The following is a 13596-nucleotide window of genomic DNA, read 5'->3' on the forward strand; positions in this document are numbered from 1 at the left end:
TATTTCCTGCAACTTAAGACAGAATAAGTTACTGTTTTAAGAACTATACGATTTTACAACATCTGCAACAATTCAGTTAATGTCTGAACTGGTGATAATGAAGTTTGTGAGTTCAAAACAGTGCCATGTGATGCTGCGTTTAATCCAGAGCGTCATCAAACAGTACGTAAAGGAAATTAAAACCATGATCACAGCAAGAAAAAAACTCAAGTAGTGTACATGTAAACCTAATGGATTATCTTGTAGATATGTATGCTCCTTTCATATAAAATATAGCACGCAAGCAGTTATTTAGTCACACACAGCTACTGAACTGCATGCTAATTAGAGTAGGAAAAAAAAGCTGTGATCTCAAAAGCTTGGTTCTGGCTTTTACAAAGGTGCTTGTCTGCTTTTAATCAAGACCAAATGGTGAACTTAGTTCCCAGCCTGAAAGTCGTTCGGAGAAACAGAGAGGAAGTTGTTCAAGGGAGGCAAAAAAACAGGGGAAAAAGATAAACACATGATGGTTTAAGAAAATCTTTTCATAAATGTGGATACATAAGCTGTGGGCAGTCCTAGCGATGCGATTCAGGCACTCTGTCAAACTGGAAAGCTCTGTTTGCTGCGTGTTTTATGTCAGCACAAATCTAATATGCTCAAGATGGAGTTTGCCCTTGTGAATTTACATTGTTGGTGGTTATCTGTTGTTCTGGAAGATTCTCAGGAAAGGTAATAATGCATGTTATCCACTTGAAAATCGTGAAGCTTAATCTGCAATTAAATAAATACCACAATAACTTAGATTTTCTATTTTTAAACAAATCTTTTGAGACTGAGATCAATTTTATTATCTCTTCACTCTTCATAACTAGTCAGAACATGAAGAGACTGAACCTACTAGCGACGCATAGTCTCTTGAGTCACTAAACATCTGCCATTATGGCATCTTCCCCCTTTGCTTTCTTCTACTTTCTTGTGTCTTTTTCTCATGTACTTACTCACACACACACACACACATGTATATAGTACTTGGAGGCAGGAAATAGTTTCCAGTCAGTCTGGGCCTGGTCATTGGGCCCCCTCACAAAACATTAGTTTCGTCTGAATTTTGGAGACAGGAGACGCTGGGAATAACTTGACAGGGTTCGGTTCAGTTGTCTCATTCCAGCTGCACTGTGTGTGCTCTCAGTGCCACACACTGAACAAAACTACTTGCACTGGTCACTGATCTAACTAAAGCAAACAAGAAAATCCTTTACAACTTCTGGATCAGGATTGCGATCAGTCTGTGAAATTAAAAAAAATGCTGATTCTTTTTGTGACTGTTTATGATGAAGGTAAGACCTTGTTTGAATTTATGTTTTACAGTACTTTTCATAGTGTAAAACGGCTGAAGCTCACAAAATTGAAAACAGTCAGTGGTGAAGCATATTTTAATCAATGGTCTAGAATTGTGGAACACCATACAGTGGGCAAATTGATTTTGGAAATGCTACACTGAAATATTTCGTAAAATCATTAGCAAACACCGTCAGAGCGAGGTGTGTAGATTGCATTCAAATCTGCTGGGAGGTTCTGCATACAGTTCTAAACCTTCACAAATCAGCAAAAATAACTGTGTAAAAGAGATACAGATAAATAAAAAGTGACATTTTGTCTATTATGGATGATTTAAATAAAATACCTATTTGCAGGTCAACAGGTATTGATACCTGCTTACAAAAGCAGATTTTCTTTATCATATAATTTGATGTGTGTTTGAAACATTTTTAGAAAATATTTACTTGCTTTTGTAAGCTGCCGGCATTTTGCAAAGCACTTCGTTTTACAACGGGTGTTATGTCATTTTATTTACTGCATTTCAGCTGTAACAAATCAGTTCTGTGTCTGTGTCTATGTATCTCACTGAATCTAATGGATTATCTGGGAATGACTGCTTTATCTCTGCTATATTCAGAAGGTCATTCAAAAGGAAAGGATGCAATTTAGTGTCTTTATAAGACTGATGATTTTGATACTAATACCAATATTGAAATCTGTGTTTATGCAATTTTGAGGTGAAGGAGCATGACTTTGGGACGTGAAATGTTTTATTGTAACTATTACTTATTGTTCTTTTCCTCAGTGTGAATTCACGTGTTTATAATCCTAAACCAGGTTCTCAGAGGGCAATTTATATTGCCAGTTTTGATTAAATTAAGTGCATAGGCTCCACCAATAACTCAATAGTTAAATTTATTAGCCAATGTGGAATGATATCCACATTCCCCAGCTCGATTCCTGCTCTCTATTTGTGTCAGCTAGGGAAGTAGTGCAGATTACAAATGCCCCAGTGCCCTTGGGCCAGGAAGTGGACAATTTGGCTGAGATTCCCATTCCAGATTGCTGTGTACTAAATCCTGCTGGAATGTGCATATGTGTAGACATCAAGTAAGAGAAGGATCAATTTCATGATTTTGGAATGTGATCATGCATCATCCAAGACTGGATTATGGCTTTGCCTCATATGTGTTTTTGAGCTTTCAACTGTATATGGAAGACACCTTTAAAAACAGACTGCAATTCACATTATGCAGCCTGACACCAGACAGCAACATGGAGACACAGTTCAGCAGGAGTCCATGACTTTGAGTCAGGGACAGACAAAATGAAAGAGGAAAACCTAAATTAACACCAAAACATTACTTGTCACTTAAAAAGGGTATTATGATTACCCATATTGAGTTGGTTCTGGTCCATTAATAATATATTTTAAATCAGAATATATTTTAAACATGCTTAAAAATGATTGACATATCCATGTACAAATGGATAAATGTCTTTTAACATCTGCATGGCAATTTTGCAAAACATCCCATTGAGAGATCATGCCTGTGGCTGAAACCTCAGAAAAATAGGAACATTGTTTTTCATGAATGTCAAACCATTACAGAAGCGGGAAATTTGAAACAAGAACAGAAAATACTGGGTGGTCAACAGGTCTGGCAGCATCTGTGAAGAGAGAGTGAGAATTAATGCTTCAGGTAAAAGATTCTTAATCAGAAATAGGAAAGAGAGAAATAAGTTAGTTTTAATTTGTAGAGAAGGTAGGATTGAAATAGATAAAATAAGAAGAATATCTCTGGGCAATATTGTAGTCAAGGTGATATGTATGGTTAATGGATTAATGTGGTCATTTAGAGAGAATTTAAACAAAAGAAAATTAAAGATAATCATTGAAGGCAGTTGAAATGTGTGAAGATAAACAAAGAAGGGTTTAAACTAGCTTGGCAGGGGGATAAGAACCAGGGATCAGGTCAGAAAGTGGAGGGATGGAGAGGAAGCAAATTGTCAGGGCCAGTAAATACAGACAGGAACAAATTATAGAGATGATGGGATGGATATTTTAAGTCTGTGTAGTTTACTGTTAGGAGTATTACAAGTAAAGGTGATAAACTTAGAGCATGGACCAAGACATGGAATTATGATGTTGAGGCCATTAGAGACAGTTGGTTGAGAGAAGGATGGGAATGGGTGTTTAATGTCCCAGAGTTTCTATGTTTTAGAAAAATAGAGAGGGAGATAAAAGAAAGGGCAGGGAGTTGCACTACTAATCAGGGACAATATCACAGCTGCACAGAGGGAACATAATGGAGGGCCGGCCACTGAGCCTATATGGGTAGAAATCAAAATAGAAACAGTGCAATCACTGATGCCCAATAACAAGCAGGACATTGAGAAGCAGATATGCAGGCAGATTAAGGAAAGGTGTATAAACAACAGGATTGTTGTCATGAGGAACTTCAACATCCCTAATATAAACTATATTCCCAGTTCCCCTGTAGATCATTTCTTACAGCAAGAGGTTTAGATGGGGCAGAATTTGATAGGTGCATCCAGGAGGGTTTCGTAAATCAGTATGTAGATAGTCCAACAAGTAGGGGGGCTGTACGAGACCTGGGTGTTGGGTAATGAGCCTGGCCAGGTGACTGAACTTTCAGCGAATGAGCAAGTGGGTACAGTGACCACATTTCCTGAATTTTTCAGATAGTTTTCATGGTAGGCCTTACACAGTGAATGGTAGGGCACTGAGGAGTGAGCTAGAGTGAAGGGATCTGGGAATACAGGACCAGGAATCATTGAAAGTGGTGTCACAGGGTCATAAAGAGGGCTTTTGGCACATTGGCCTTTATAAATCAAAGTACTGAGTACAGGCGATGGGATGTTACGTTGAACTTGTATAAGTTGTTGAAGCCTCATTTGGAGTATTGTGTGCAGTTTTGGCCACCTACCCACAGGAAAGATACAAGTAAGTTTAAAGAGTACAGAGAAAATTTACAAGGATGTTCCCAGGTCTGGAGGACCTTCACTATAAGGAAAGATTGAATAGGTTAGGACTTCTTAGAATGCAGAAGATTGAGAGAAGATTTGATAGAGGTCAAAGGTTAAGGTTGAAAAGTGAAAAGTTTAAGATAAACGTATGGGGAAACTTCTTCACTCAGAGGGTCGTGAGAGTGTGAAATGAGTTGCTGGCATAAATGGTGCATGTGAAATCGATTTCAGCATCTTCAAAGGTTTCAAAGGTACATTTAATGTCAGAGAAACATATACAATATACATTCTGAAATGCTTTTTCTTCACAACCCTCTATGAAAACAGAGGAGTGCACCAAAGAATGAACAACAGTTAACTGTTAGAACCCCAAAGACTCCCCAGCTCCCCTCCCTCCCGCACGTAAGCGGTAGCAAGCAACAATCACCCCTCCCCCCACCGGCAAAAAAGCATCGGCACCCGCTACTGAGCACTCAGCATGAGCAAAGCAACAGCAGAGACACAGACTTGCAGTACTCAAAGATTTCGTGTTTCAACCGGTATTCGACATACCACAAGCTGTCTCTCTCCCTAATAAGGGAGAAAGGGGTGTCTCCATTTTCACAGCGAGTGCGGAGGTGTAACAAACAACTTGCTAGTTTATGATGTTACGATGTTAAAAGTCTGTTACATCACTTTTTTCAAGCTCTATGCCCAAAGATCTGGGCATACAGCCGTAGATATTTTGACTCTCCTGATGACACACGGGTCTCCTGCAGTGACACCGGCTCTCGATCCACCCGTCTCCAGAGCCCTGAGATCCTAGGCTTCCAAAGCCGAGCCGGACTCTTAGGCCGAGCCCTTGGCATACCGAATAATGGCCAGTTATGAGACCCCGAGGGTCGGTCCCAGTCCCGCAAAGAACCATAGTCAGCCTGTAACACCAGGTCAGGGTCTTGAAAGGAACCCTCAAAGGGAAAAATAAAGATATTAAAGATGGAATAGAGCTGTTTCTGAAAATGCAAGCAAAGGAGTCGCCGTTTAGCACCATCATCACTCTGCTTCTCATTTAAGCGAAATTCGGATAGGTACGTGGGTGGTAGGGGTATGAAGGGCTATAGTCCCAGTGCAGGTCGGTGGGAGGAGGGAGGAGACAGGTTAATTGGTTTTTGGTTTGGACGAGATGGGCCAAAAGGCCCTGTTCATGTACTGGATTTTTCTATGACTCTGTAAGCATAATTATGAACCTTGCAGTAGAGTATTAAAATGGAGCAGGGCAAATTACAAGATAATTAGGCAGGAACTAGGGAGAGTTAATTGGAAACAGCTGTTTTGGGGCAAGTCCACATCCGACATGTGGAGGGTGTTTAACGACCAACTGCACAGACTACAGGACAGGTCTGTTCCAGTCAGAAGGAAGGAGAAGAATGGCAATGTAAGAGAACCTTGGATGTCAAGAGAGGTGATAAATTTAGTCATGAAGAAAAAGGAAAAGTATGTAAAGCTTAGGAAGCTAGAATCAAAGAGGATTACAAATAAGCCAGAAAAGGGCTCAAGAAGGGAATTGGGAAAGCCAGGAGGGGCCATAAAAAGTTCTTGGCATTGGGATTAAAGAGAATTTCAAAGCATTCTATGCATACGTCAACGACAATAATATAACTAGGGAGCAGGAAGACCACTCAAGGATAAAGTGGCAAACATTTGTTTGAATGCAGAGCATGTGGGTAAGGTCCTTGATCAGTATTTATCAATGAGAAGGAAGTGGCTGATAGAAAGATCAGTGCTGAGTATGTTGATATGTTAGAGCATCTGGAGGTAAGGGAGGAGGTGGTGTTGTGTTTCTGAAAGAGCATAAAAATGGATCAGTCCCCAGGACCTAATGGGATATACCCTGGGTAAGAGCAGGGATTGCTAGTGCCTTAACCAATATCTCTCTGTCCTCTCTAGGCACAGGGAAGTCCTGGAGGACTGATGAGTAGCTAATGTTGTTCCATTATTCAGGAGGGGAACCAGGGATAATCCGGTAAACCAGAGTCTTACAATAATGGCAGGGAAGTTACTCAAGGGAATTCTTATGGATGGGACTTATGAGCATTTGGAAAACCATGGCCTTATTTGGGAGGGCCAGCATGGCATTTTGCAGGGCAAGTTGTGTCTTGATTGAGATTTTTGAAGAGGTGATGAGGGTAATTGATGAAGGTAGAGCCGTGGAAATTGATTACATTGATTTTTAGAAGGTGTTTGACAAGGTCCCACATAGAAAGCTCATTCAGAAGATTAAGATGAATGGTATCCGTGGAGAATTGGCTGCATGGATTCAGAACTGACTTGCCCATAGATGACAGAGGGTAGTAGTTAAGCAGACTTATTCCACTGGAGGTCTGTGATTAATGCTGTTCTGCAGGGATCTGTACTGGCACCTCTGCTGTTTGTGGTGTATGCAAATGACCTGGATGAAAATGTGGATGGGTGAATTACTAAGTTTGCAGATGATACAAAGATTGGTGGTGCTGGGGAAGGCATAGACGATTAGAATACAGCCAGATATAGATCAGTTGCAGACATGGGAGGAGAAATTGCAGATGGAGTTTAACCCAGCCAAATGTGAAGTGCTTTACTTTAGTAGGTCAAATGTAAAGAGACAATACATTCATAAGACCCTTAACAGTGTCAATGTACAAATGATCTTAGAATTCAAGTTCATTGCTACCTGAAAGTGACTACACAGATTGATAGGTAGTTAAGAAGGCAAATGGCATGTTCGTTGGTGTTTAAGAAGAATGTGGTAACTTGTCTCAATGAGTATCATCCAGTAGCACTTACATCCACAGTAATGAAGTTCTTTGAGAGGTTGATGAAGAATCATATCAATTCCTCCCTCAGATGCAACTTGGATTGCTCCAATTTACTTACCATTACACAGGTCCACATCAGATACCGTTTCATTGGCTCTTCACTTAACCCTGGAAAATCTGGACAGCAAAGATGCATATATCATGATGCTCTTTATCAGCTACAACTCAGCATTGAATATGATCATCCTCAGTGCTATCTTCCACACAATCTCCGTCAGCACAGGTGCACTACAAGGCTGTAAGCTTAACGCCCTGCTCTATTCATTTTATAATTACGACTGTGAGGCGTAGCACAGTTTCAATACCATACTTAAGAATGCTAATGACACCACTGTCATTGGCAAATCAAAGGTAATGACAAATCAGCATATAGGAGGGAGATTGAAACACTGGCTGAGAGGTACTATGGCAACAACATCTCACCAAGGAGCTGATTATTGACTTCAGGGAGGAAACCAGAGGTCCATGAGCCAATCCTCAGTGGACAGTGAAGAGGTGTTTGATTATAAGTACTCGCCATATAATCCTTACTCTTATCAATATTTGAGTTATCGACCAAAAAGTTGTAATTGGAGGCAAAGACATTACCTAAACAACTATGCGGACCCTATCGAGTATTTTGACAACTATCAACGCGCTCAGCTCAAAGCCATATTGTCTCAGGTAAACCCAAACTTAACTCCAAGAATGAGAAAAGCCAACACCAAAGCCATCGGAGTGCAGGTTAGCCCTAAAATCGACACGTCTGTGCAATGTTCCTTGGGTCCAAGAACACTCATGAAGATGACTATGAGGCAGAAAGAAGTAACCTTCAAATATCGGGCTTCACCAAACCAGGTCCAAGGGAGTCAGGCGAGTATGCCCAAGAATGTTCGATTCCGGAGAACCATGGCTATCTTCTCGCCTCTCATGTCGTCCAACCTAAACACATTCATCAATGAAGACGACCAGGATACTAGAAAGGCAGATTCTAAAGAGCCGTGAGAAAAGGTGCTATCATTTCAGAGGATCTGTCCTGGGCTCGGCATGTAAGTGCCATTATGAAGAAATCACAAGAGTATCTCACTTTCTTAGAAGTTTGCAAAGATTTGACATGTCATCTAAAATGACAAACTTCTTTAGGTGTGTGGTGGAAAGAGTAATGACTGGTTGCATCACAGCATGGTATGGAAATACCAATGATTTTGAATGGAAAAGCCTACAAAACGTAGTGATATGGACCAGTCCATTACGGGTAAATCAAAACCCACCATTAAGCACATCTACATGAAACACTGTTGCAGGAAAGCAGCATCCATCATCAAGGACCCCGACATCCAGGCCACGTTCCCTTTTCATTGATGCCATCAGGAAGAAAGTACAGGAGCCTTGGGACCCACACCACCAGGTTCAGGAACAGTTATTACCCCTCAACCATCAGGCTCTTGAACCAGAGGGGATCTCTGTAAGTTTAAAAAAAAAAGCTTGACCCATCACTGAGCTGTTCCCACAACCTATGGACTCATTTTCAAGGGCTCTTCATCTCACGTTCTCGATAGTTATTACTTATTCATTATTATTACCTTTTTATTTTGTATTGGTACATTGGTTATTTGTCCATCCTGTTGGGTGCAGTCTTTCATTGATTCTGTTGTGTTTCTTTGATCCACAAGAAAACGGATCTTAGGGTTGTATACGGTGGCATATATGTACTTTGAGAATAAATTTATTTCGAACTCTAGAACTTTGTCTTAGTCTTACTCTGATCCTCCGATGAGAACTGGCTCATTGGACCTCCTGTTTCTTCCTCCTGAAGTTAATAATCAGCTCCTTGGTCTTGCTGACGTTGAGTGAGATTCAAGGCTTTGAGTTCAAAAGTCAGAAAGTTATATTGTACCATTATAAAACTCTAGTTTGGCCACTTCTGGAGTATTGCACATAATTCTGGTGCCCCAATATATGAAGGGGATTGAGGCTTTGAGAGGGTGAAAACAATGTCTACCAGGATGCTCTTGGATTAGATGGTGTCTGCTACAGTGAAAGGCTGGACAAACTTGTGTTGTTTTCTGTGGAAAGGCAGAGGCTGAGCAGAGATCTGATAGAGATTTATAAAATTGTCAAAGGCATAGATAGAGAAGACCAACAGTATCTTTTTCTCCCAGTTTTGAAATGTCTAATACCGGACAGCAATTCTGCTGAGAGGCAGTAATTTCAAAGATGTGACAGGCAATTTTTGACATACAGAGGCTGGTGGATGCCTGGAATGCGCTGCCTATGGAGGTGTAGAGGCAGATACGTTGGAGACTTTTGAGAGACTGTAGATGGGAACATTCATGTGAAGTAAATGGCAGGCTATGGACATTGTGCCAGCAGAAGAGATTAGTTTAGTTGGCCATTTGATTACTAATTTAATTGGCTTGACACAACACTGTGGACAGAAAGGCCTGTTACTGTGCTGTATTTTTCTAAAGGAATCCATAAATGGTGAAGAGCAGAATTATACAGCATGGACACAAGTTTAGGTTACATAAGCACTGCCTTGGTTAATTATTTTGCTTCATTGACCATCTCTGATTAATTGCCCCCATTAACCAGTTGACCTAAATTACAGCTTACCCTGATGGCAACATCTTATCACAGATATTAATTTTGTCCTGTCCATTCCTCCTCCTGGAACTTAAAACCAACTTCTTCTCTCTCTTTCCCACTTCTGTGAAAGTGCCTTCATCCCAAATCATTAAATATGTTCTTTTTTCTGCATGTTTGTTTCACATTTCATCCTTGTTCCTTTTGCAGAGAATGTGATACATTGATAGAACAAATCCCTTCTGATCATCTGAACCGAAATAAGGAAAGTGGTCTTTACATAGGAATTAATATTGTCTCACATGCCAGATGTTACCTATGAAAGTAATGATCAATTACTTTAAGGAGCTCAGAATCAGGTTTAATGTCACCAGCATATGTTGTGAAATTTGTTAACTTAGCGGCAGCAGCACAATGCAATACAGGATAAATATAGAAAAATAAATAAATAAATTACAGCAAATTTATATTAAGTAATTAAATTAAAAACAGTGCAAGAACAGAAATAATATATTCTTAAAAAGTGAGGTGGTGTTCATGGGTTCAATGTCTATTTAGGAATTAGAATGTCTATTTAGAAACTGTTCCTAAATTATTGAGTGTGTGCTTCCAGGCTTCTGTACAATGAGAAGTGGGCATGTTCTGGGTGATGGGGGTCCTTAATAATGAACGTCGCCTTTCTGAGGCACCACTCGTTGAAGATATCTTGGATACTATGGAGGCTAATGCCCAAGATGGAGATAATTTTACAACTTTCTATAGTTTATTTTGATCCTGTGCTGTAGCCACCCACCCAATACCAAACAGTGATGCAGCCTGTCAGAATACTCTCCACATGAAATGGCTTCACAGACTGCATAGATTTGGAAAGCCTCTCAAGACTCTAAATTACTATCTTCTTAATAGCATACTTTGTTTAATAGTCATTCTGTTTCATCTTGACCTCTAAATAAAAAAGAGAACATTTTGATACCAAAATCTTTTGTAAGATAGAATTAAAGAAGTGTTTTTTGGAAGTTTAATATGGATGTGAAAAGACGTTATCAATGCTTTGGATTAATAGTGGCAAATGCTATTAAATGGTGATATATATTGAAATATGAACTCAATTTCTAACACATGCCCCATAGGGCCATTAACAAAAACAAAGAGAAATTAACAACAGGCCTTATATAACACGATAGTGGTTGACTGTATATTCAGAATTAAATGCTAAAATGGGATCTGCGAGTTTCTTAAGGGATACTGTTTGCAAATCTCTCAGCTGACACACCTTAGCCATGTCGACCACATCATAGCTTAAAATGATTCTCCCCACGACAGCTACAGGTCAGGTCCAGAATGGTTACCATGGAGATGAGGCAAACAATGGGATAGGAGTTGGGGAGATGCACTCCAATCTTATGTATGATCAGGATCCCATCTCCTGCACACATTAATTTGCCATGATAGAGTCCTTCAACATGTATGGCTCCAGCCCACAGTGAATGTGAGGTGACTAGAAAAGAGGTAAACAGCACAGCTTGTACCTCTGATGTACACAGTATAAAGAGGTTTCAATCATTGACATCGATAGGATGAAAAACTGGGCTAAGGAGTGGCAGATGGAGTTCAACCCAGATAAGTGTGAGATGGTTCATTTTGGTAGCTCAAATATGATAGGAGAATATAGCCTTAATGGCAAGACTGTTGGCAGTGTGGAAGATCAGAGGGATCTTGAGGTCCGAGTCCATAGGACACTCAAAATTGCTAAGCAGGTTGGCTCTGTGGTTAAGAAGGCATACGGTGCATTGGCCTTCATCATTCACGGGATTGAGTTTAAGAGCCAAGAGGTAATGTTATAGTTATATAGGACCCTGGTCAGACCCCACTTGGAGTACTGTGCTCAGTTCTGGTCACCTCACTACAGGAAGGATGTGGAAACTATAGAAAGGGTGCAGAGGAAACTTACAAGAATGTTGCCTGGATTGGGGAGCATGCCTTATGAGAACTCGGCCTTTTCTCCTCAGAGTGACAGAGGATGAGAGGTGACCTGATGGAGGTGTACAAGATAATGAGCAGCATTGATCATGTGGATAGTCAGAGGCTTTTTCCTAGGGCTGAAATGGCTACCATGAGAGGGCATAGTTTTAAGATGCTTGGAAGCAGGTACAGAGGAGATGTCAGGGACAAGTTTTTTTAACGCAGAGAGTGGTGAGAGTGTGGAATGGGCTGCCAGCGGTGGTGGTGGAGGCAGAAACAATAGGGTCTTTTAAGAGACTCCTGAAAGGATACAAGGAGCTTAGAAAAATAGAGGACTAAGGGTAAGCCTAGGTAGTTCTAAGGTAAGGACATGTTCGGCACAACTCTGTGGGCTGAAGGGCCTGTATTGTGTTGTAGGTTTTCTATGTTTCTAACAACTAGTGTTGTCCTGATTATTGAAAACTGATATTTTCAGATCTGAATGCAAAACATTCATGTCAAAAAAGGGACCATTCTATTAATGTTCCATTAACAATGTTAGTGTAATGTGTTAACCAGCTCTTTGTAACTGCTCATCTATAATCCAAATTATGCCAACAAGTGAGAAGTGAACATTGTGATGTTACGAGATGTGCAACTAACTGTGGAAAAATAAATGTAATTTTATTGTGAACTGCACACAGACATGGCCAGGTCAATCTCAACTGAAATTAAGCTTAGAATGAAAAAGAATCTTGTGCTTTCCGGGCATATATGATAAATAAACTCTTGTCAGACTTCCAGCTGGGTACAGGTATCAATTTTAGCCAACATTTCGATGATAGACTCTGCCATTTTCATTAGGAATGATGCCTGGGCATGTCTAGTCCAGTGGTATATATATCCCTATCATTCATTCCTTCTGATTGGTAAGTCCTCAACCAATCAGGTTTTCACTGTTCCGCCTTGGTCACATCAAATTCCAGTTCTTACTTAGAGCAAGACTCTTATCTTTGTTAAAAAGAATTGCTCTGGTTTTATTTCAATGGCTTCCTTCACCAGGTGATCCCAAAAGCAACTGGTGCGGCACAGTAGTTGTGTGCTGTCAAAGTCAATCCTATGGCCATTGTGAGTGCAGTGTTCTGCTACCGCCAATTTCTCCAGGTAACCTGAACAGATACACCTCCAATAGTCCTTAATGTGGGTTTCCACTGTGCACCCTGTATGGCCAGATGCATAAGTACAGTGCCACACCAATGGCTTTTAGACCACCTGATGAAGGAACCCATTGAAGTAAAGTTAGAGAAAACAATTTTAACAAAAATGAAAGTCTCACTCTAAGCAAGAACTGGAATTTGATTGTAAATAAGTTGAGGACTAACCAATCAGGAGGGACAGATGACAGGAGTATACAGTACATACCATTAGACTAGATGTACCTAGGCATCATTCCTGATGAAGATGGCAGATTTTAATCATCGATATATCAATTAAAATCAATATCTGTACCTGGATAGAAACCCGAGAAGAGTTTATTCATAACCATAGAATGATTTAACATAAGCTCAATCAACACATGTGATTTGTGCATGAAGGATGTGTGCTGATCAAATCATTTTCAAAGCTCATAGGTGTAATATTTGATCTATGATCAATTTACAACCAGTAATGAACTTCTGAAGTACAAGATTTGTATGTGTTTCAACTCAACTCCACTCCAAGGTAGGTTTAAGTTTTGGATCCACACCAGCCCATTTCCACCTCTGTGTTATTGCTCAACTCTATCTCGGCTTCAGCTTGTCTGCTACCTTTTGGGATTTGATAAATCTGGATTTGATGTTTCCATTACAATTCTGCTAATCCAGACACATATCGTCCCCTTCACCTGCTTGCTCTGTGATCATTGCTCTACATAGATCTCTGCAGTTAAACAATGCCTCAGTCTTTAAAATGCCCATATGCA

The 13596-nt window shown here is 40.2% G+C and overlaps 1 protein-coding gene across 2 annotated transcripts in view; it reads left to right on the forward strand.

Moving 5' to 3' along the window:
- Positions 1-625: 625 nt before the first annotated feature.
- Positions 626-13596, forward strand: part of dlc1 (DLC1 Rho GTPase activating protein) — a 459645-nt gene continuing 446674 nt past the window's right edge. Inside the window, exon 1 of one of the 2 annotated variants that reach the window (XM_073064603.1) lies at positions 626-711. The gene's annotated coding sequence lies outside the window, so the exon portion shown is untranslated. Of the gene's footprint in view, positions 712-1131; positions 1320-13596 lie in introns of those variants that run through there. The other variant, XM_073064602.1, reaches the window with a different exon arrangement.

Source organism: Hemitrygon akajei, chromosome 13 (assembly GCF_048418815.1).
Source record: "Hemitrygon akajei chromosome 13, sHemAka1.3, whole genome shotgun sequence".
In the NCBI taxonomy this organism is placed as follows: Eukaryota; Metazoa; Chordata; class Chondrichthyes; order Myliobatiformes; family Dasyatidae; genus Hemitrygon; species Hemitrygon akajei.